Source organism: Notamacropus eugenii, chromosome 1, assembly GCF_028372415.1.
Source record: "Notamacropus eugenii isolate mMacEug1 chromosome 1, mMacEug1.pri_v2, whole genome shotgun sequence".
NCBI lineage: Eukaryota > Metazoa > Chordata > Mammalia > Diprotodontia > Macropodidae > Notamacropus > Notamacropus eugenii.
Genome location: NC_092872.1, coordinates 486,702,684 through 486,727,260, shown reverse-complemented (window position 1 = coordinate 486,727,260; position 24,577 = coordinate 486,702,684). Strand labels below are relative to the sequence as shown.

General features: G+C 42.3%; 1 protein-coding gene across 10 annotated transcripts in view; it reads left to right on the top strand.

Moving 5' to 3' along the window:
- BRD3 (bromodomain containing 3) overlaps positions 1-24,577 on the top strand; it is an 89,208-nt gene that overhangs the window by 34,279 nt on the left and 30,352 nt on the right. Inside the window, exons 1-2 of one of the 10 annotated variants that reach the window (XM_072632897.1) lie at positions 4,676-4,899; positions 10,273-10,395. The gene's annotated coding sequence lies outside the window, so the exon portion shown is untranslated. Of the gene's footprint in view, positions 1-4,675; positions 4,900-5,650; positions 5,868-10,227; positions 10,423-24,577 lie in introns of those variants that run through there. The other 9 variants (XM_072632895.1, XM_072632902.1, XM_072632893.1 and 6 more) reach the window with 9 other exon arrangements.

The window sequence follows — 24,577 nt, the reverse complement described above, 5'->3', positions numbered from 1 at the left end:
ACAGAGAATAGTGATGTTATTTTTTAAAATTAACAAACATTTATTTTTCTCTCCCTCCCACCTCCCTGCAATGGAAAAAAAGGAAAAGAAAAAAACTCTTGAAACCTATATGCATGGTCAAGGAAAACAAATTCCCACACCAGCTATGTCTAAAGATGTATGTCTCATTCTGCATGTCGAGCATATCACCCAACATCTCTGTCAGGAGCTGGGCAGTGTGCTTCTTCAGTCCTCTTGGAATGATGATTATTTACTGCAGCGATCAGAGTTCCTAAGTCTTTCAAAATTCTTTATCTTTACAATGCTGTTCTAATAAAGATTGTGTTCCTGGTTCTATATCCCTTCTACATGTCTTCTCAGGTTTCTCTGAAACCGTACTTTTCATCATTTATTATGTCATAATAGTATTCCATTTGGATAGTATTCAAATACCATAACTTTTTAAGCCATTACCCAACTGATAGGCATTCTTTGTTTCCTGCTACAAAATGAGCTGTTATAAATATTTTTGTACAGATGGACCTTTTTCCTTTCTTTGATCTCTTTGGGGTATAGGCTGAATAGTTCTATTGACAGGTTAAAAAGGTATACAGTTTCTTAACTTTTTGGCTGTGGTTCCAAATACTTTCCAGAATGACTGAATTGATTTATATCTCCACCAATACTGCATTAATGCACAGCCCCTCCAACATTTGTCATTATTCTTTTTTTATCAACTTTACCAACATGATGGGACAGTATGTCTGTCTTAAAGAACTCTTTCTGCATTCCTCTAGGTGGAACGGCAAGGATTCTAGAATTTCTGAGTTGGATAGGACTGCAGAGACCATCTAGTCCAACCCGTATTTGTAAGAGAAAGACCAGTGCAATATTCCTCACAAATAACTATATAGTATTTGCTTGAAGGCCTCTATTTTGGCCTTTATAGGAGGCCAACCACTTGTTGAGCTTTTTTTATTACTTACATAGAATGACACGTTCACTTTCTTTGGGGTTCTCCTTTCTTCTCTAGTGCAATGTTCCTTCCATGAAACAGGAACATGGGCTTCAGTGACTTATAGCTCATCCCCTCCCCCCCACCCCCGGCACTCCTTCCAGTTCTGCTAGGAAAGAAATAGCATGCCCTTCCCCAGAAGACAACACCCCAGCTCAACTTGGGCCATTTTCCTGGGGCTTTAGTTTAGGTCCATTAAGCACATTATACAAATATAATATAGGGAAACTAAGTTACAACATCCAGCACAAGTTAGATTGTATGTTTCCACCTAAAAGGGTTTCAACAATTTAGTCACTTAGGTTAAACAAGCCCCCTTAGCACTTTATTAATATTTATTAATTAGCTAAAGGGGCCTCCTTTTTGATTGATAGGTAAATTTCATTCCTGGACCACACTGCAATGATGACAAATTCCAAATTAGTGCCTCTAATTACTGGACAGAGAATGCCTTTGTAAAAATCCATGTTTCCTTCACACACAGACTACTTCATGCTTTCGATTTTCAGAAGTGACTTCCTGCTAAGGTGGAATAAAGCTGCCTTCTGCTTTATGGAGCTGATCAGTTTCAGGAAGTCCAGGCTTGTGGGTAAGAGAGTGGAGACAGCCAATTGTTTAGGAGGGAGACGGGCAGTTACGAATTGCCAAAACAGGGGTTGTCTGGGTTTTTCTTTTCTTTTTTTTTTTTTTTTGGATTCTGAATCTGGAGGAATGTTTAAGTAGTAAATTCTCTAGAATTCAATCTTTGATATTTTTGGGGGGGACACAAAGGAGAAAGAGGAAGATAGAATAGGAAATCGTCTCTTCATCAAAGGTATGGGAAAGAAAGATCTGATAGCTTTATCTTTAAAAACCAATCAAGCTCCAAGAACACCATGGGTCACTTGGAGTTTGAGTAAGGAGCATTAGGCAGAAGAGAAATTATTAAATTACGACATGCATTTTATTTTGTGGTTCTTTACTTTCTTTCCTTCTCTTTCCTCTCTCCTCCTCCTCTCTGAATTTATTTGGTCAGATCTTTGTCTCCCAAACTTTTTCAAGTTAACCAATATAAAGGAAAATGCACAGGAATGATTGGGGGTGATTAGTCAGGTAGAGTTAGGAAGGTTTCATGGAGGTGAGTCTTAAACTGAGTTTTGGAGAGAGGGACTGAAGATAATATGACAGAGAAATAGGAGAATTGTCTAGAGTCTCTAGACTGAATATGGAAGTGGGATACAGCAGTAGTTATGTGTGTGATGTTAAGTTGATTTCTTGATTGGAGCAGAATATGTATGGTGAGATTGTGAAAGACAAAAGAGGCCAATCAGCTAAGAGTCGGTTGATTAGCAACTGGTAGAAAGTTTGGATGGACATGATTGAATTGATTTCAGAGGGATAATTTTAGGTTGTCTTAATAAGCATTTACACAGAGGTTATTGTACTATAGAATAAAATGGAAATGAAAGAACATTGACCCTACTTTCAACTATCTTATGATCTAAACTGCTGAGAAGTAGTGACATTTCAGAAAAATGATAGAATGTTACCTACATGAGCTGGAGGAGACCTGAAAGATCATCCAGTCCAATTCCCTCATTTTATATGAGGAAACAGACTTAGAAAAATGAAGTTATCATCCTTGGACCACAGATCTAAAAATGGAAGGAACCTGTGAGGCCTTCTAGTCTGATATCCACATTTTATAAATGAAGAAACTGAGGCCCAGAGAGGTCAGTAATTCATGGTGAACCCAGGTGCTCTCACTCCAAAGTCAGTGCTATTTATACTGTTAACCACACCACCTTCCCAAGTTCATTCAGAGAATAAGTGACTACACCTGGAATCTGAACCTAGCTCTGACCCCAACCTCTGGGCTCTCTCCACTCTTTCAGTGCATTTTAATGATCTTTGTGAATGATGATTTGGGCAATGTTAGGACAGTCCTATTTTCTATTTTTTGGGACTTTTCAAAGAGAAATCAAGAAATATTGCCTGAAAAAAATGTTCCATTGCATTAATTATATAGATATGTTCTCTAGAGACTCCCCCAGGCATGAAGAATTGAAAGATTAGAACTGAGATCTAACCTTAAGAATGGTGGTCAGTTGGGCACTTTTGGAGTGAATAGAACAGGAAGGTTGCAAGAGAAGACTTATGTTCCTTATTTTAAAGCACCCTCTTTCTGTGGGTTGGTCCAGCTTTTGTATAGGACTGAGGTCACCAGAGCTGAGACAAGGAACTTGTATGTTGTAGGCAAGGTTTGAGAAGTACCTCTCGTTGTGTTGCTGTTTGTGTTAGCTTTTACTGTATCACGTGAAATGACTTCTCAAAATGCCTATCAGGGAGAGGAGGCTTTTTTTTAAATTAAAAAAATGTACATTAAAAGCCAAATTTAAGAGCATCCCTTATTTTGCTCCTTTGTGCACAGTACCTTCATTAGGTGCCTACCTTGCCTGTTACTGATTTTGGCTCTGGAAGCCATAGTTACCCTCAGATAATTTATTAGAAAGTGTCATGTTTTGTGTATTGTATGGCAAGAACCTCTATGGGAAATGCTACTTCTGTTTGGGATCTATTGACCATGCAGCAGTGTTTGAATTTCAAGGAATGAGTTTTACAATGGCAAATGATTTGTCAGCAGTGTGGACTAGCTATACTGCTAGTAACTGACTGTCTCCACATTATTTTGCTACAGTCAAGTCAGACAAAAGTAGTCAGGAAAGGGATCATGACATGCACAGAGTGATGGATATGGAATTTAGTGGACCTGGGTTCAAATCCTAGCTCTAGTGTCTTCTTCCTACCTATGTAACAATATGCATTATTTCATCTCATTGCAGAAAGACCTTTATGGATTACTCATATGAAAGGGTTTCCATTTTCAAGGAACTCTTGAAGACTAGTAGTCACTGATAGGATGGTTAAAAATAGTCCAAAAGAACACAGAATATTATAGCGGGAAAGGACCTTAGAGACTTTCTAATCCAACCCTGTCACTCTCTAGAGCAGGAGTGGGGAACCTTCCACCTTAAGGCCACCCCTGCTCTAGTGGAAGAAACTGAGGTCCAAGGATGTTTGGTGGTCACACTGCTGCTTTGTGGCAGAGCAGGGACACCTGACTTCCAGCTCTTTTACAGTATGTAATTTCCCTAAGCATAGAAAGGTGGACAAACCTTCCTCCTCCCTCATCAATCAAACCAGGGCACTGAGTCCTGACTAATATAAGTTTATATGAAAAAATTCATTTTAGTTAAAAAGCTACCTCTTAAAATCAGAGATAATGTAGAATTCTAGATTATTAGAACTGAAAGGGGCTTTATAACATGGAAAATCAGAACACAGAATATCAGATCTGGAATATGGAATGCTAGAACATACACTGTCAGAGCCAGTCCAACCCCTTCATTAGACAGATAAAGTGCATCCTCTGTTAAACATTATCTAGTGTTAACTCCCCATCCCCCAGTGCCAAGGATGGAGGATGGAGTAGGATACATTTCAGATACATTTCCAGGGGTAGGAGGACTCACAGGTGAGTGGTGGATTCTTTGGTTTGGGAAGCCTCTTCTCTCCTACGAGGTTACCAAATTAATATGTTAATGAACACATGTTTGTTTATAAACACTGGCGGCCTCTACAGGTATGTGCATCCCTCAATGATTCACCCAGCTGTTTTATGCTGAAGTTCAAGGGTTATTTGGGCTTCACCTGCGGGGCAATAGTTACTGGCTCCAGTCCTGGGGGATCTTACGCTAGCTGCCCCAGCCGCCCAGTTTTCTCCCCTCCTCTCCTCCCGCGCTTCCTCTCAGTCCTCACCGCGGTGGCAGGAAATTCACAAACAACGCCAACTTTCCCAGCCAGCTCACCGCAGCTGCCCACAGCCCAGGGGGCGTGTTGTCTCGGCGACTTAGGGGAGAAAAAATGTGAGTCTTTGGGTATGTGGTTTCCAGTTTGTAGATTCGACTCTGAATCCAAGAGAGAGGGGGCCTGAAAGTGGAATGGAAATGCCTGGAACCAACACACACACACACACGCACACACGCTCTCTCTCTCTCCCCTCTCACGTACACGCACAGACACTCTCTCTCCCTCTCTCCCTCACTCACTCACTCACGCAACAAAAAAGGGCCGCTGGGCGCCTCTCTCTCCACCCTAGCCCCTCCGAGCAGCGTCTGTAGGAACAAGAACAGGGCTCCAGGTTGGGGGGTTTAGGGGCTGGGCGGGATGGGGACGAGTTCCCCAGCTCGAGATTTCTACTAACACTTTGAGAGGGGTCCCAGGCTCATTTTACCTTAGGAGAAGGAGGGAAGAGAGAACACCAAGGGGAAGCCGGGATTTTCTCAAGGCGCGATCCTCTCCTTTAGTGGGTTCCCCCAGGGCCCACCGCCACGGCTGCCTCCAGCACCCCACCCTCGAGTCCCCGAGCCCTAGCCCACTTGCCATGAGCCTAGGGCCAGGGGCCAGGTTAAATGCCCGACTCACACTCTGACCTGGGGGTAACCCCCCTACCGTTCCCCTATTCCCCCCTGGTCGGAGGAAGGGGGGGCGGGGTGGGGGTTGGTGGGGGGAGGGCGGGGGAGAGAAAAAGGCGGCGCCGGCTCAGCTGGGACATGTAGTTTGACGGGTCTCGGCCTCCCTTTAGCTGCCCCGGCGCGGGGTCCGGCTCCAAACTACGACTCCCGCCAGGCCATGCGCGGCAGCGCATGAGCCCTACATAGCTCTAGCGCATCTATTATGCTGCCTTGCCGAGGATAAAAAGAAGAGCAACCGGAGGGACTATAAGGCAAACGTTGCTGAAGCTGCCGGGGCAAAGTAATCTATTTAATCTTACCCTTATATTCGTTTGGTGCTGCGGTTGCGTTGCTATCTCCAATCCGTCTTTTCTGGCGGGGTGTGTGTTGGGGGGCTAAAGGGGGGGGCGAGGTGGGGGCGAAGGAGAAGCCTGTTCAGAAAGGCCAGTGCCTGGTGGAAAGAGTAAAACGCTCCCTGGGTTCTGCAGCCTTTGTGCATTGCAACAATGTAACAAAGCCAGCTTGGGGAACCGAGGACCCTGCGTCTGGCTGGGGTTGTGTATCTGTGTGTGTCTTTGTGTGTATGTGTATGTTGTGTGTGTGTGTGTGTGTTTTCCACCTCCCCTCCTCTCCTCCTCCGGATCGGGGCGCCCAAGGAGGAGCCCCGGAGGACGGCTGCATCGCGATCGCTCGCCTCCTTGGTCGCCCCCTCCCCTTCCCCCGCCGCCTCCCGGGGCGCCTTCTTACCCCCTCCTCGATCTGCCCCCCCCCCCCCCGCCCAGCCAGTCGCCCTCTCTGTACCCCAGGCTCCCCCACTCCCGACCTGGGAGCTGGCGGGACTTGAGCGCGGGGATCCCCAGCCGGCCGCACAGAGCCAGCCTCGTCCATCGCTTGCTCACGGAAGGGAATTTTTTTTTCCTCCCTGTGCCCGCCATCTTTTGAAGGGGGAAAATAAGGGGGAGAAGGGAAAGGTGAGCCGAGGCGCCCTCCCCAGCTGCCCCAGAGGCGAGGTCGCTCCAGCCGGACACTGCCTTGGCGGCTCTCCCGAGGCTCCTGCAAGCAAATGGCTCTTCAGTTTCGATCCGCGGCGAGTTTCCCGGCTGGAGAAAGCCGCCCCCACCCTCCGCCTTTCCCTCCTTCGCCTCCTCCCTCCCTCTCTCCTCGCTCTTCGGCCGGCCCTCCCGGCTCCGTCCAGTTTGAGTTGTGGCTGGGGGAAAGGGGGCTGGAACCGGGGCACTGGGGAAGTGTGGTAAACGCCCGGGAACTAAGGCCCGGGGAGGGGGCCCCGGGGCGGGGGCAAGCCAGGCGGGCGGGAGGGTGGCTCGTCCTGGCCTGGGTTCCCCGCTCCTCGAGGCGCTCCCAAGGCGGGCTCCAGGTGGGCTTCCTTCTGATCGGTTTCTTTGGCCTTTTCTCCCAAAGTTCTGTAGTCAGGAGCGGGAGAAGGAGATACAGAGAGAGAGAGAAGTGAATTTTTGGGCCCCAGAAAGGGGCTGAAGCTCAAATTTAAACCCAGACTGAAGAGTGTGTTTGAACAAATATAAGTCTCGGGCAGTCGGGTCTTGTGGGCTGTTGTGGGTTTCTCTTTTCTTTCTCACCCCACTTTGGCTCACGATGGCATCTTCCAGGATTGTGCCAAAGTGAGGATATAAGGGTGATTCTCCCAACTCACATGGGAATGAATATTCATTTCAAAATCCCCTCTTGCTCCCACTTGGCAAAGGAGACTGTTCTTTTTCCCCCTACTTGTGTTCACGAGAAATTGAAATGAGACTCCAGCAGCAGGCATGATTTCCTTTCTCTTTGTAAAGTTTTCAAGGAGATGACTCCCAGCCTGGGATTTGCCTCTTTCTCCTAGGTACCATTGATTTGGAAGGCTGAAGGCATTGAAAGTGAATGGGATGCTCATAATCTATGGATCATTGATTTGATGGGCCATAGCTACTCTAGAGCAGCTATAATAGTCTATCTTGTTAACTCACACTTTTAGGGACCTTTAAATAATGGGTTACACAGGCTTCTTTTGTAGTTTATCATTTCAATGGGACGCTAAATTTTTGGCTAAAAGCCTTCTGTTTCACAGTGCCCTAACCTGTCATCACCACCACCTGCATTTGAAATGCAAGTCCCCCTAGCATGCTGGCAAAGTTAGAATGGGGAGGGGGGGTGACTCATGTGTGAATGAGCCAGGTGATGAATAGGCCAGATATCCAAAATGAATGACGGATTTCCATAGGATAAATTTAAACAGAGAAGAGCAATCTCCCCATCCTCTTAAGAATACTCCAAGAAAAATGCCTGTCTGGGACTGTTGTCTTTGAATACTTCTCTCCCCCAACCCCCCTGTGTTTTCCTTTTAATGTAGGTCCCACCCATTCAATCAATCAACAATTATATATTCAAAATCTGCCTAGTACTTAACACCATTACATCTTGAGCTCATAAGTATGACCTGTGGGACCTGGTTGATACTGGAGCAGCGAAGCATCATATTTGCAAATAAAGTGACTGATTAGCAAGGCTGCCTTCAGAACCTGAAGTGGCCCAATGATTCCAGATGGTGAAATAATTGGGTACATAGTGTCATAGGGACATCATGATCATTTTCTGACCTTATTGGTAATGTTGAAACCAAATTGCATTTGCATAGTTGGCTTTTTTTAATGTCTTTCTAGGTTGTAAGTAATTTTAAAAAATAAGTCTTGCTGAAGTTGTGATACTCAGTGTTAGATATGGAGTATAGATTTCAAGGTTTTCAGGTATTAAAAAGGAACCTTTGAAATGTGAATATTACTGTATTGAGTTCCTTTGAAATCAGTTTGCACATGCTTAGGAAGCAAACTTGTAAATAAGTTTCAGTATTAGTAAACATTCTGTTCTCTTCCTGAAACCCACTAAAGTCTGAATAACAGAAAGTGAAACTCCCAGAGGAAAAGAAAAAAGTGAAACTGACCATCCTAGACTCTTAGAATGCCCTCTAACTTTTCAGTAAATGGTTTCAGCCCTCTCACTTCAGCAGTGAGGAAAATTCTGTAGTAACCCAAGACACTGGATGCCTCCTCATAGTGCCAGTTAGTGGAGGAGTCCAGTGAAAATAAATAGTTGGCCCATAATAAGATGCATAACATTTTCAGTTTGTGATCTTAGGTGTTTCATTTACTTTGTTTATGGAAGCTAAGCTAAGTACTTATTGATTAAGTACAGGTTTAAAAATTAAGATAATGTGATGACTGGATTAATTCTAATGAAAACATCTGGCTTTATGTCACATCACTTGTATGCCAAGGTTCATATTGGAAAGAGTTGCGCTACTTCAAAGATCTGTTCCCAGTTAATTTACATTTATTTAAATTTATATAAAATGTACATATGTATATGTTTGTGTATGTGTCTATATATGTGTGTGTATATGAATACTGACTCTAACTTCACAGATGTAGCTGTTACAATCAGTGAACTAAATTATAGTCACTATCTATTTGATCCTTTCCAGAGTGTGTAAAATGATTGAATCTTACATATTGATTAGTTAGTGGGTACCAGACCTTTCTGCCCCTTTGACTTATAAACGTGCAATCTTTATTCATTCTTAAATATATATTATAATGAAGTCAGAAACCTTGACCCTGATATAGATTCCAGACCATGAAAAACCATGGTACATTAGGTGAAATATTTTTTTTTAGGAGAGAGCAGGGAAAAGAAGGAGGAATATGCCTTCTATGGGTATGTCAGGTGGGAATCACAAAGGGGAGAGGGTGATCTCCTTTAAACCATCCTCACTAAAACCATTCTTTAAAAAAAATACTTAGTTTTAAAACTACCACTAGTAATCTCCCGCCCAAATCACCTTATATTTAACTACTTTGTATTTATTTGTGTTCACTTTATATTTATGTTGTATATACTAACATATTTGCTTGTTCCCCAAAGTAGATTGTGAGCTCTTTGTGAGTAGGAATTGTTTTAATCTTTGTCCTTACAGCCCCACCAGAACCTAGCACAGTGCCTGGTAGGCATTTAATAAATACTTGTTGATTGCTTGAAAATGAGTGGGATGAATGATAAACTTATTTTCTGGACCTTAAGAGGGTGAGTGCTCTAGAAATATGTGGGTTATTTTCATGGATGCTTTTCTCTACCCTATCTTTGGGAGGCTTGATATGACAGGCCTAAAGATCACTTGTATTGTTTCTTGACTGCCTCCCCTCCACAGCCAAGGCAGCATTGAGTACAGAAAGATAAAACGGGAATCCTAGCAACATTCCTGTGTTTCTTGCATTTGGGTCAAGTTTTACTAAGAAGAATTGATTTGGTTTGATGCCCTATTCTACAATGTGATCTTGCTTCTCCCTTGTACCCACAGTAGCTCTAGAATAAACACAGTGACCTAAACATCTCTTTCCATTTGATTTTTCTAAAATCCATCCCTGGATGCCAGGACATACCAGGGTAGAATGTATATTCCTGTTGTCTCCTTTCAGAAAGAATAAAGGATGGGATGGGGTGGAGAGAGTGGGAAAACCTCACTTACATGGTATAAACTCTTAAATTTTTTGTTCCTGTTGTTAATTCTGCCAGCCCCTCGAAGTTATAACCCTGAGAGGCAAAGGTTCTTTGGTGGGGAAAAGAGTAAGTGGGTGGAAATCATGTTGTCTATTGCTTCAGCTTGTGGTACTAGTCTCTAGTCTGTTGTATCATTGAAAAACCAACATTTTTTTTTTTTTTTTTTTTTTTTTTTAGCAACCAGCCCTCTAGATTTGGTTTTCTGCTTTACTTTGTTTTTAGTGCTCAACTATAACATGGGGTCAGACCCAGGAAAAAAGTGCACCTCAGAGAATGCCTTTTGCCCCCTTGAAGGCCACTGAAAATATTGGTGGACAGAAGTTGATGAAGTGTGTTGAAGATCCAGTAAGTGGCAGATTCCCTGAGTACTGGGTAAAACATAAAACTTGGAATGAAATTGAATGATGGGGGGAGGAGGGACTTTTTTCATAGCAGAGTTTATTTGGGGTTTTAATGTTGTCTTTTAATGCTAATCTGGGGTGAAACATTTGTAGGGTATTTAGAAACTGTTAAGTATAATCTGTAAATGTTAGAGGCATAGCTAACCGCAAATTGTAACTCTTTAAGAAAGCACAAAAATACATCAGAGCTTTACTACTTTGTAAACTCATCAAGAATTGAATAAATTAAAGAAAATTTACAGTTATTTTAAAATTAAATTAAAGAAAACTAAGAACAAATCTACAAAGAAAATGAATTTGAGTTCCTACTGGACATTCAGCCCTGTGCTTAGAATGCTGGGGGTGTCCTAAAACACAGCTACTGCCAGGAGCCCATAGTCCAGAGTGAAAAGTCATGGAAGTGGAAACATTATAATTTTTGGACTAATAATACAAAATTTAAATAAACCATGGAAGATATTTAGCCTGGTAGGTGCATCTCTTGTGTAATCAGGTGGCAGCAATATTCCATAGTTAGCAAGGCATACAGCCCTCTAGAAATCTTGAAATCTTCTAAGAAAGTGGCACAAAGCCCTGACTTCTCAACCATTATGACTATTTTGTTGTTTAGTTTCATGGTTCTAAATTATCTGTTGCATCAAAACCCAGTTTCTGTCTAGGAATCTCAGCTTTTCAGGTGGAGGGAGGCAAAGGAGACACTGTAACTATATGGGAAATGGACACATTTAAGTTTCCCAATAGAAAGAGTCTGTGGTTTAGTTGGGAGGAACTATGGTGGAATCTCTTAAGGGCCTCAATTGAGAGAGAAATTGAACCATCCAAATCGTCTGCTTCTAAACTTTTTGCAATTTGATGAGCACTCCCAAGTTATTACTTTAAAGAGTAGCTGTAATGTAAATTTCATGCAGTCATCCCATTAGGAGTTAGGGAAATATTTGCTGGAGCTGTTGTCTTCAGCTGTACTTGACATACACAAATGTTTCTATTCTGTGTGTTTCTGCTGGGATTTGGACTCTTTCCATGGCCATTTTAAAAAAATGCAAATATGTTTTTCCAGACTGAAATGTGTGGGGCTATTTCCTGGGGCTGGCTTGGATTAAAATGCAACATATTCTGCTGTTGCCTAGTGTTGTTGTTTTATCCTTTTTTGGTTGTTACCAGAGTCTTAAGGAGGACATGAATTAAAACTTGTCATTTGGGGTGGGAGGTTGTTTCAGAGAAACTAAGAGATAAAAAACAAAGTCGGGTGGCATTCTGGAGGAGAGATCCAAGCACAGGTTGTCTCTTTGGGGGAAGCTCTAGATTCGAGGTGCTTTGCCACTTACTACCCATCCCAAGCAGGGGAATGTTCCCATTTCACAATCATAGTGGTTGTGAATATGTGTGTGGCTCATGCTAGGTCTCTGTTGCTTTTGAGTTGACAATTTCATTCTAAATAGAATGGGTTGTCTGTATATAATTCCATTAGGGAATTTTTTTGTGTCTTTGAGCTTGGAACTGATTTTCCAACTCCACAATAAGCTGGATTAGTTAGTGCTTTGAAAGTCACTTTTACCACTTTTTGCAAGTTGCTTTTTCCACTCTTTCTTGCATTATTGGATCTGATGATAACGTACATTTTCATAGGCTCTAGAGCTGGAACGGACCTTAGAGGTCATCTAATCCAACTGACTCATTTTACAGATGAGGAAACTGAGGCCTAGAGAACTTAAGTGACTTGCCCAAGGTCACACAGGTAGTAAATAGAGCAGGAATTCAAACTCAAGTCCTTCCTTTGACTCCAAACCCAGTGCTCTTTACCCACTACTTCTAGCATGCACACTACTACATAGGGGAATGAGGCCTCATCAAGGTACTTAGAGGGGAGCCTTCCTTAGTATCTGAGCAGTGGGAGGGCTATAGGATAAGATTCCTTCATTATGTCCATTGTTAAATACCCTTGAATGAAACATAATGCCGATGAGATTTTTATAAAGCAAGTCTCTTACCCACTATGGGTCCTGTGTTCGTTGTCTGTAATCAATCAATCAGTCATTGAGCATTTGTTAAGCATCTCCTAGTTGCCAGGTACTGTGCTAAGTGTTGAGGATATGAAGACAAAAAGATGAAACACTCCCCATTCTCAAGGGTCTTACATTCTGTCACTGTCTGCAGAAAAAGGGTTAGACCAATCATCACCAAGGAACCTTGGATTCTGTGAGTCTGAAGTAAATTATGGCACAGGGAGCTTTTGGTTTGTAATCAGTCCATAAGCCACAATTTTCTCCCAAATTATTACTGCATTCATCAGTAAGGAGACATGTTAGGCATTCTCCAGGTCCTCTTTATATAATTCTACTTGAAGATTTTTATTTTCAGACCCCTAAATAAATTATTTGAGTTAGATCTCTTTGACAGTCACTTTTGCCACTGTCCTGGAATGGAGTTTGGCAGACTTTTAGAAATACTTGTTTGTTTTTTTTAAACCAAAGTAATTGTTCAGAGTGAGGCTTGCTGCTCCTGTGAAAGTCTTTAACAGAAGATAGCTAGGTCTTTTCCTCTTATAAAGTAGATGATTGTGGCTGAGGTGGAGAAGACTGCATGCAGGTGACTTGTTTGCCAATTAATTTTTTTGTGCATGATCACTTTAATAATCTCTGTGCTCTAATTTCCTTTATTTTCTAAAATCACATTTAGTTCTATCATTCTGTGTTCTAAGATGCCTTCCAACTATGAAATTTCTTTATTCAGGAACCTGGTGGATGGTGCATACTTGAAAAAAAAAATGGAAGTGCTTAGTTTAAAACCCTTCTCTCCATTTAGAAAAAAAAGTAAAATCCTTAAAGAAGAACACCCATGGTTAGCATACCTCTAACCTTGTTTTATCTTTGTGTAGATTGTTGGTCAGTAGAAGCCTGTCCTTCCCCCCATCTCTCCCTTCCTGCAAAGGGAAGAAATAGAAATGGAAGTAAATAAAATCTAATAATCTGGGTCTCTCTAAAAGGAAGAGGAAATGAGTTGAGAGGAATAAAGAAAAACCAGAAGTGTGACCATTATGTAGATCTGGACATGTAATGCTGTGACAAAACTCCTGTGATGCTAATGTTTTGAAAAAAACAAGGAATAGAAGGTGAAGGGTTTCTGAAGAAACATGAAACTTTTAGAAAAATCGGATTGAGAAAACATGAGGAAACTTCAAAGCAAGAGTCAGTGAGTAAGTGTTAACATTTGGCCATTAAGGGCTAAAATTAGCATCATCTCAGGATCTGGGTGCCCAGGATACTGGGAGTCTGGTTCAGTGAAATTCTGTGCACAATTCAAAGAAATTCCTGAATGAGTATGGAGGATGGGGGTGGGATGGTGTGACAAAAACAGCAAGGAGGGTGATTTTAACCTGGAGCTCAATCATAAACTTGGAGCTCAACCAAAAGAAAAAAAAAATCTTAGTTCTTGTAGCAGTAGTGTGGTATAGTGTAAAGATGACTGAATTTTTCATCTCGATACACTTGGGTTCAAATCTTGTTTCGGTTGAATGACCGTGGATGGCCCACTAAGGCATTTTACACTCTCTGAACCTCAGTTTCCTCATTTGTAGAATGAGGATAATAATCTCTCCACCGCTTACCTCTGAAGGGTTATTGTGAGGAGCAAATGAAATAATGTACCCAAATTATCTTGCATATAACATATATATATATAATAATAATATATATAACATGAAGTGTTATAGAAGCATCTGCCATGATGGCGTTACTGTTGCATGAACTGAAGAGCTATGAGAAGCTCTTTACTGAGACTGGGCTTAAAAGTAAAGGGGAATTTGGGAGCAGACCTCGAGATTTACTGTAAGGGCCCAATTTATGTGTTAACCTACCCCAAGTTGGAATAAAGAAAGGAGATTTCTTTGGCAAAAAATTTTTAACTGGATTTCTAATTCCCTTTGTCCAGACTTTATATGCCCCAAGATCTCTTTGTGTTGTGGTAAGTTAGTCTCTTCACTCCACTTAGCTAACTTTGTGTATGCTGAAGCTGCAAGGAAGGGGAACTGGGAAGAGCCAAGATTTTAGAGGCCTGAGCTCTGGCAGAGAAGTTCCCCAAGGGAGGGAAATGAGCAGGAGGGGAGGGGGGGGCTTGTGCTTGGGGCCTGCCTTGGGCCAGTGGCTTTTACTCCCAGATGCATCTCATTGCATGATGATTGCCTGCATTCCATTGGAATGCACTGGTTTATTTCATTCAGGAAACAGTTGTCTCAGTCCGTCAGTCACAGGGGCCAGGCACCAAGACTCTCCCAGGAACAAGGATTTGCCTTCTTTGGATCCAGTTTCACGTGACTTAGAATGGCAGCTCCTTAGCAGACAGGAACGTATTCTATGTATGCGCTGGGTTGCACCTAGCACACCATGGGCTTTCAGAAATTATTAAATAGCTGTTGAACTCATTGCCCCCTTGTAGATAATTTCAATTCAGTGTCCTTTAGTGCATGCCTGGGTCCTAGTTTCCCCACCTTTCAAATGGGAAGTAGCAATCTTAACCCCTGATTATACGAACAACTTAGAACAGTACAAAGAGCTACGTAGACCTGTAACGGTGGTGGTATCATACAGTAGGGTATCACATTGGGCAGAGCCCTGGCCTTGGAGTCAAAAGACCTGGCCCCAAGTTCTGGTTCTTCCACTTATAAGCTGTGTTGACCTTGGCTGAGTGAATCACTCCTTCTCGCTGAGCCTCAGTGTCCTTATCTGAAAAAAAAAGCATGATAATATCAGCTCTACTTCCTGAGTGGAGAGTGGTAGACATGAGTGAGGTAATATATTTAAAAGTCCTTTTGTAAACTCTGAAGTGCTACACGTGAGTTTGGTGTTGATCCTCGGTAGTAGGAAGAATCTGTCCATAAGCTATAGCAAGAGAGGGAACCCTTTAATCCCATGTTGCTTTGCTCCCTGGGAGAATTTATTGCATGAAGGGTTGTAGAGCTATTTAGTAGGATGTGGTATGGCACTAATTCTACAAATGGCAGAATCTGTCTCTAAAAATGAAGCTCTGATTTTCAGTGCGTCCCCTTGCAACCAAATGAGCTAAAGGGTGGGCTTTTGCCTCAATGTTTTTTGATGCTGGTAAAAATGCACAAGCCCTTAAGTTTCCATTTCTCATTTTCCCCAAGTCAGTCATCTTTCAACTGTTTTTCTGCTTTTAGAAGAGTTACACTTCATTTATGATGTTTGAGTCTGTCATGTGGTTAAATACCCAGGTTTGCAGGTTGAAAGACACTTTAATGAAATCCATTTCCTCCATCCCCATTCCCTTGTGCAGGGTACCTGTCATACTCCCAAAGAGTTATTGAGTGGTCAAGAAAAATTGCTCCTTGAATCATAGAATGTTAAAGTGAGAAAGGATCTTAGCATATATGTTTAATAGTGTAGTTTAAACTAGGAGGGTTGTAAAATGTAGAACATAATAAAAAACAGTAGAACATATAGTTGAAAGGGGCTGTATGTCAGTTGACTCTCATTTGACAGATGAGGAAACAGAGGCCTGGGGTCACTCATTTGGATATAGTGCCAGAAATGGAGCCCGGGTGTCCTAATACCCAGCACAGTGCTCTTACTACCACTGCACACTACCCTGTGTCAGATTCTCTGATGAAGTTCCACCTAAGGGAAGAAACTTGTCCTGTGGTTTCAGAAACTCTTCCATCTCCAGACTCCAGAGCTCAGCTGATAAAATCAACATTCGTCCAACAGGAAGGAGACCATTTTAGGTTGTCAGAGTTTGCTCAAGTTTACAGTGTAGGGGCATCTTCTTTATGTAGTTTGTGGATCAATGAACTTTTTAACTTCTCAATATATACTTATCTCAATGATTTGGTTCCTGGAACCCACCTTCACAACTTGCAAGTTTCTCAAGATCCTGTTACAAGTTAGCTAATTTGTGGATTTTCCTTCATACTTTGTGGCTTGTTTCAAAGTTTTTTCTCAGCTATCTTCAGATTGTCCTGTCCCAGATATGCATGGCCTGTTCATGTGGCCTCTTTTGCCTAAATTCATATTCGGTGTTTCATTGACTACTTCTATACTTTTTAAAAGGGAAAACAAAATCTGAGGAAGAGGAACCTGAGGCAGATTTGGAAAGGAGTACAGAGCAGATGTGCTCCTCACTTGTTTGTTTTCTACTAATTTGTTTGCTTCTGTTCTGTTAAAGTGTATGAATTTTCTATAAGGTTCTATTTTTTTCCCTTTTTTTGCATATTTGTTTTTGTTAGTGATCATTAAGGTTATATAGTCACACATTTTAAAATTAGGATTAATTTATTTATACAAATTTTTAAATATACCATGTTTAAGGGAAGTGGTAAAGTCCCAGGGATATCTGAATTGCTCTGAATGGGAAGAGACTTTAAAACCTGCTTTTGGGGTCAATTTAGATAGTTTTACAAACAGAACTAGAAAGGGCAGTATCTGCTGAGTAAGACTACTCTGCTGTTGTACAAACATTCAGAACACAAAGCCTCATGAGTGAATGGGAGGCTTGTCCTATTTTATTTCAATAAGATTTTTGTCTCTGCAATAAATAGCTTTTGGAATAAAGTGGTTGCTGGGGTGTGTTGTGTGGTGAATGCCATACAGCTGACAGCTTGGGCAACAGATTTTTAAACGCTTCTTTACTATGAGAGGTTTAAGTAGGAAAATTAATTGGTACTACATTATATATATAAAAAAAACCTTTAGACTCCCATCCTAGAAAATGGTTTCCAGCCCTAATGGGCTTAAAACTGCTGTGTTGACTATAATGAATGGGAAATGCCGAGCAACCAGTTCAAAACCTCTTTTTCCACACCTAGGCTTGCTCTAAATAGTGAAGCCTGAAAGGAAAGAGCAGAGATACCAAAAAGAGGCTGATTCCTTTGAGGGTAAAGGGAAAAGGTGACTGAGGGTGTTTTGTGACTGGAGGATAAGCTCTTGATTTGGGGGATTCCTTTTTTGTTGCTTTGTTACTAGTGGTTGTAGGGTGGGGGCCCTGGCAGCTCTAGGGACAGGCACTCTCCCCCGCCCCGCCCCCCCATCAGATTTCTTTAGATACTAGCTCTTAGCCTGGCTTCCTGCCCCTCCCCCAGTGCCACACAGCCACTCTTAGAGGAGAGCGTCTCTAGGAGACGGAGCTTCCTATAGTTGTGACTGGATACAGTAGAGGGGCTCCTCCTGCCTCCAGAGTCAGCCAAAAGAATTCTGCTGTTATGGAGCCCCCTTTGTTTCCCTCCTTATTTGAAAGAGAAGCAAAGAGAAGATCCTTCACTGGGAAAGGATCTTGAATCACAGGATTTAGAGCTAGAAAGACTTTAGATGTCATCTAGTCCAAATCCCTCATTTCAGACATTTATTCTTGAGAAAATGGAGTCCTCAAGTTGTTGAGAAACTTGTCTGTTGTCACATAGGTAATAAGTAGCATGTCTAGGAATCTCAGAGCCTAGTTGTATGTACTTTAAGTCTAGTGTTTTTCCCCAAAGTCATGCCAACTGAGAAACTGGCCCTGAAGTTTGGAATTCTGAGTCTATACCAGGAAGTTTGGAAGCATCCCACATCTATGCAATTTGTGTTTCTGGCTCTTATTTCTGGTTGAGGATGATATACAATCTGGAACAGTTTTCCTAACTTTCCCCATTCATTGACAAGTGTTGAATTTGAATTCAGGGGATGTAGTCTAGAATCCCAGCTCTGTGAAGCTGTGTGACTCTAGGCAAATTGCTTAACCTCTTGGATCCTCAGTTTCCTCATCTGTAAAATAGAAATAAATAGTGCTTGTATTATATTTCTGCCCCAAGGGAGGAGCAGTGGTCCAAGAGGAATGTTGGATTTGGAGTCAAAGCTATGAGTTCAAAACTATCTCTGTCACTTTGGACCAATGACTATTTCTTTAGGCCTCATTCTTTACCTGTAAAATAAATTAAATTAGAAAACCTTTCCATCTTTCAGTTTATGATCCTGTGAGGAAAGCACGTTATAAACCTTAAAGTACTAAAGGAATGTGGCTGGTTACCATCATCTCCCCCTTACAGTTTAGGAGAATGTTCTGCATATTAGGATGCTATTATGAGAGTGTTGGAATCACACCTACAGTGTGTGTGGGCTTTCTAAGTAATTGTGGGATGGGAATCTGCTCAGTAGTATAATCAAGCATTTATTAAGCACCTACTATGTGCCAGGCAACTATCCCAGGGATGCAAAGACAAAAATGAAACAGTCTCTGAGCTTATATACTGCAAGGGAGAAATAACATTTAGACATAGAATATGAACACAATATATAGAAGATATTTAGGTGGATGGGTGAGGCAGGGAGACACCAACAGCTGGTAGATGGGAATCAGAGGAGATCAGGAGAGGCCTCAAATAGAAGGTGGCTTTTGATCTGTGCTTGGAAAGAACCTAGGGATTTTAAGAGGTGGAGGTTAACAGGGATGCCTATGCAAAGGCATGAAGACAGGAAAATAGAATTTTGTATGTGAGGAACAGCCAGTAGGCCAGTTTGTGTGTATAGAGTACCTGAATGGAAGGAATATATAATAAGTCTGGAAAGGTAGGAAGTAGCCAAGTTGTGAAGGACTTTAAATGCAAAACAGAGGACGTTTTGTTTGATGCTAGATGTAAGAGGGAGCCATTGGAGTTTTTTGAGCAGGGTAGTGACATGGTCAGACCTGTGCTTTAGCAAATTGTTTTGGAAGTTGTGTGAGGGATAGATTAGAGAGAGGAGAGATTGGAGGCAAAGAAACCAATTAGGAGGCTATTGTAAGAGTCCAAACTCATAGTATAATAGAGCAAGGTACTCTAGAATAACTGGTGGTTTTCACCAGCTATGTTCCATACACAGGTGAGCGACTTTGTGTTGCCTACCAGAGTCACCTTTGGAAAAGACTGTAGCAACAGACACAGCTTGGTTGGTTCACAGAAACAGATGGGAAGCAAAGTAAAGCTGAGTGGCATTCTGGCAAAATAGCATTGAGTTTATGAGAAAACACAGCATAATCTTAATGACCACAAGTAGCCAAGGCTTGAATTTCATGTGTTCATTGCTTTTGCGGTCATGTTGCAAATCAACTCTAAGTGAGGTTTTTCCCCAGCTTCTAATTTGTATTGCTAAGAGGCGTCCCTGGATAGGTCACGAAATGATCAGAGTCACCCAGTAGGTGCTTGTTAAATGTGCCATGGTCCTTGAGGGAGGAAAGTGGGAAGTGGTTTGAAGTGACTAAGATCTTAATTTTGTTTGGAAGCACCCATACTATTTTCAGATTCCTTTCAGTTTGCCTCTTTCCTGCCTACTCAGGAGTCCATTCCCCTCTCCCACCCCATTTCACCAGTGGAAGATACGGATGACAAATGACTGGTGTTGTCCAACTGGGGGTTCTGTCCCATGGTAGATTACTTTTATTAGGCTGTAGGAATCTACAGCGGGTGACTCATTCAGTTTTTCTTTCCTGACCTGCTCAGCCACTGTATTGGGAGGCAATAACTTTCCTGGTGTCAATTTAACTCAACAGCACGTGGATTTATATGTTTTATTATTATTAATCTTTTTTCTCCTAAGAACTCTACTTGCAAAGGGATTACCAGCAAAGGAACCAACCTCTGGTGTAGAGTGAGCACAACTTAGATTTTTTTTTTTTTAAATGGCCAGTTCCTGACCTGGTCAGGATGTGCTGATTGGGTCAGTACTTGTCAGCATTAAACTAAGGGAAGGGGAAAGTGTGAATCTGCCCATTGATTGGAAAGACCCCCTCAGCCTGGATGGATCTATATCTTTTGAAAAGCTGACTCTGTTGTGTGCCAGGACAATGGTAACATCATTGTCCATAGCCCTTGCGTTTCTGGTTTTTAAATTGGCCCCACCCTCATTCACCAGTCTGGTATAAAAATGCCCAGTTTCTAAGACTATCACCATAACTAACCCTCTGATGAATGGGTTCACAGATCCAGCTGACTATTGATTCATTTTTTTTCAGCTAACTTTTGTGACGTGCCTACTACATGGAATACACTGTGCTGGTGGCTAGAGGAGATAGTACAGATAAAGTACCTGATCTTGAAGGGATTACAGTCTAGTGGGGGAGTTTAAGGCATGCACACAGATAAATATAATATAAATTGGAACATAGTTGGTTGTTATAACCCTTTACTCAGCTGGTAAGGATTGCAATTGATTTTTATTTCCCTGGAGAGGCTTAGTGGGTTTAAACACACCTCTGGATATGCCCCATGTTAATACTTTTATGATTTATTGGTATGAAGTCTTGTGAATATCCAAAAGATTCACATGCCCCAGGAAACCTTCTGGACTTTGTTGCAAGAGCACTTAATTTGGAGTCAAAAGTCCCGAGTTGGAATCCCAAGTCTGCCACTTAACTACCTGTGTTGCTTGACTGTGCACGTCACTGCCCCTTTCTGGGCCTCAGCAAAATGAAGGGTTTAAGTTATATGTCTTTTAAGGTTCCTTTCAACTCTAAAATCCTCTCCCTTTGTTCCTAGGCATTTTTTCTCTTGCTCCCAAAAGCCTGCTCTCATTTCCTCTCCTCCTCCAAATATTTCCCTCCATTTGGCTTGGTGAAACTGTTCAGTGTTTCCTTTGGTCATTTTGGCAATATAGGAGAAGCCAAAAGGATTTAAAAATATATTTTGGGTATTCAGTGCTTGGATACTTAAGAGAGCTGCTCTCTTCCATTAGATCTTACCAGGGAGGGGCTGGAAGGTGGTAGTGAGGGGATCTGGGCACTTGGGCATCTGTCCCTGGCAGTGCAGGTGTATGCCAGTGACAAAGATGGCTTTTGTGTCTGACTTGTGGATTTTGTTACAAGTCTCTCCTCACGAGCATATCCTGAACGTAGCATGTCCTGAACATGTAATAAGACCCTGGATAGTCCCAGAGGAGTTGATGTTGGGTTAATTCCATGATAAACATTATTTTTGAAACACACACTAACTTGTATTAGCTAGCGTTGCGTCCGTTTCTGGCAAATGTACAGTACAAAAATGAAATGCTTCAATGCATTCTGTCTGTCCTTGGCATTTTTTTTCTTAGAACAGTACTGATCTCCCAGGCTTCAAAGGCGGATTGAACTTCGGCAGCAAAATCAGCCAAGCAGCGTGGAGTGTGTCGGTAGTTGCATCTTCCTGTTGGGAGACTTGCACTCCCTCCCTGCCCCTCCCCCTCCTCTGGCCTCCCATTGAGCCCACAGCTCTGCTCTGGGGCCTGAATTTCTTGGATTAACAGGAAGTCAGACTTCAGTTACTTTGCACACATCTGTTCTTTTGTGTCATTGATAGAAAGTATGTTGTAGTTTTTGTTTGTTTGTGTTTGGCAAAGGTCAAAGAGGGCTTTTTTCTCCCCTTTGTCCTATTTGCAACACAGCTTTAATCAAACCCATATGAAGGGAAGCAGCTACTCTTTAATTTCTCTGCTCTTTGGTGGGAATCAAGGATACCTCTTAATTTTGGGGGCCAGGGTTTCCTCCTCAGGCTTCATTAATGAGTCATGAGTACTGGTGTCGATAATCATGACTGCCTGGTGTAGACTATGTAGCAGCCTCCCCTCCTCCCATCACTCTCCCAAAGTAACAAGTGTGTCCCTAGAGAATGAGGGGTGGACAAAATGGCTTACGACCCTGTCTTACCCAACAGTTCTATGATTCACATGCCCCAGTGAGGATAAGCACTTCACTTTTGGAGCCATTGTGAGGTGCGGGGAGAGGAGAAAGGAGAAGCTGATGTTAGAGGATGTTAAATGATTGACCCAAGGCAGCATCACGAATGGAGAATTAGGATGGGGACACCAAGTTAGACTGCTTCTAGTCATCTGTCTTCTCTTTCTAGATCAGACTCTGGAGGCCACATGGTAGCCTGAGCAGAATGCAGATCTGGGCTGTGTTGATCAGTAGGGCCAGAATTATTAATTTGGAGGTGGAAAGAGGTAGAACACCAGGAGAAAGGAAAAGAAAAAGCTGCAGGTCTGGGTCGTGGTAGTCCTTTGGTTTCCCAAGATCCAGAGTTGTCCTTTCTGGAAAGCTGTGGCCTCTCTCACTGAATAGGTTTCTACAACAAGATCCCAGTTCTTATTTAAGTCTCCCTTGCTTGAGGGGAGAGCCCCATGAATAATGATTGCAGATTGCAGAAAAAAACATCTTCGAGGACTTTCACTTTCTCTCTTCTCTTCCTTGCTCTTGTTCCTTTCTCCTTCCAGTTTGACACTCTTGCTTTAACCTCCAGACACCCCAGTCAGTGGGTTGTTTCCCTTGGGGTTGCTTACTCCTGGTTATCGCCCACAATCCATCTCTTCCCCCACCCTTGGCTGGCATTTAGTCAAGCTGCAAATCTCGATGCTGCTCCCTTTTCTCTTGATTTATCAGCCTACCTGGGGGTTGTACTTTCCAAGTCTTTTATCCTGAAGACTAGGGAAGAGACCACAGGTATTCACACCTCTCCTCCGACCAGCAAGTTGCCCAGGGAAGCTGACTCCCTGGAACAGCCAAGACTATAGGAGGAGACTCCGTATCCAACTGTCATCCTAAGCATCTGTCGAAATCCTTAGCTATTGTCAGCCTGGAGGAAAGACTGGAGTTAGTGATGGCAGACTCAGGGCTAGCCCTGGCAATAATTCCCTATCAGGTAAACCACTGGGAGGTGGACCAGTCTGTGTTCTCTTCAGTCTGAATTGACCCTATTTAAAAAAAATGTAGGAGACACTGGCCAGGAGGGTGTGGAGATAGAAGGTTTACAGGAGCTGAGGTGAGGCAGCGTATGTGCACATGGTAGACAGGGAAGAAATGTTGGGCTTGGAGTCAAGAGGCCTGGCTTTGGGTCCAAGCCCTGCTATTGTTACTAACAAATTGGGTGACACCGGGCAAAACAAAGCAAACCAAAAAATCCTTTCAGAGCCTCACTTTCCTCATTTGGGGATAAGAATATTTGTGATTGCTGTGAAGAAAATACTTTGTAAATGTGGTATTGGATTTGGGAGTCAAACCTGGGTTTCAGTCTTTACCCTGTTCCCTACTCCCCATGTGACTGTGGACGAGATGCCTCACCTTTCTGGATGTGTGTTTCCTCATCTGTAAGACTAGCGGTCAGGGGATGGGGTTTAGGCTACCACTTGATGACCTTTAAAAGTTCCTTCCAGTTCTAGACCCCAGGACCTAAACTGCTACGGATATGTGAGGAGTTGGTATTATTACAATGAATAATAAGGTGGTTTTCTTCTTCCCACTGGTGACTTTGTAATCAGGCGGAGAATTTAGTTCCCTTTTGTCTGCCTCCCAGTCCTTGAATTAGGGGATGTTTAGAGGTCCAGAGATTTGATACAAAGCTTAGAAGATCAGGGCCTGTGCAAAAGATGACAAAAATACTGAGTGAAGATTTACCTTTTCTTAATTTTAAAGAAGTAAACCAGGCAGAGGGCAGTAAGCTACATCAGCCCAGAAGTAGGAGTCCACTAGGGGGTGAATGAGCCAGGAAGACCCATTGGTTTCAGTTCATTTGGGAACAGAGGGACTTTCTAGCTGCCTTTTGTTTGAAATGAAGCAAGGGCCCAACATAGTCATGAAAACAATCTATGATCGCTGGAACCAACTCAGACACACTGGACATTGAACCAACAAAACATTTCTGTTGCTTAATATTTATCTAAACTCTATACATAGCAATCCAAAGCTTAGTCCTTGCTTATCTTAACATATTTACATGCACATATATCATTTTTCCTTATGTGTGCTTTTGGAGGTGGGGAGAGGGGAAGATTTATTTGATTAGAAGAAGTTGTGTAATGAATCTCAAGATTTAGAAAAATGAAGAGTGTGCCTCAGAGAAGATTTTATTCTAATTCTACTAAACTTTCTTGGAGTGATTGGAATTGAAAGTCCCTTGAAAAAGATGAAAGAGGTAAAAGGTTATTTTGGGTAGATTTTAACCTGGTTTACTGACTGTCCATGTAATAGAGCAGATTACTTATGAGTCTGCCTTTCGGCTTGGAAGTTGATGAATGGTGAATGAAACAGGTTCTCTTGATGGGAATTTCCCAGAAATGGAAGAAATGTGTCTTGTCCAGTATTTTTCCCATAAGATCTTTTGGATAGTGTGGGGAGAAGAAAGTGAACTTGCAGATAGGACAATG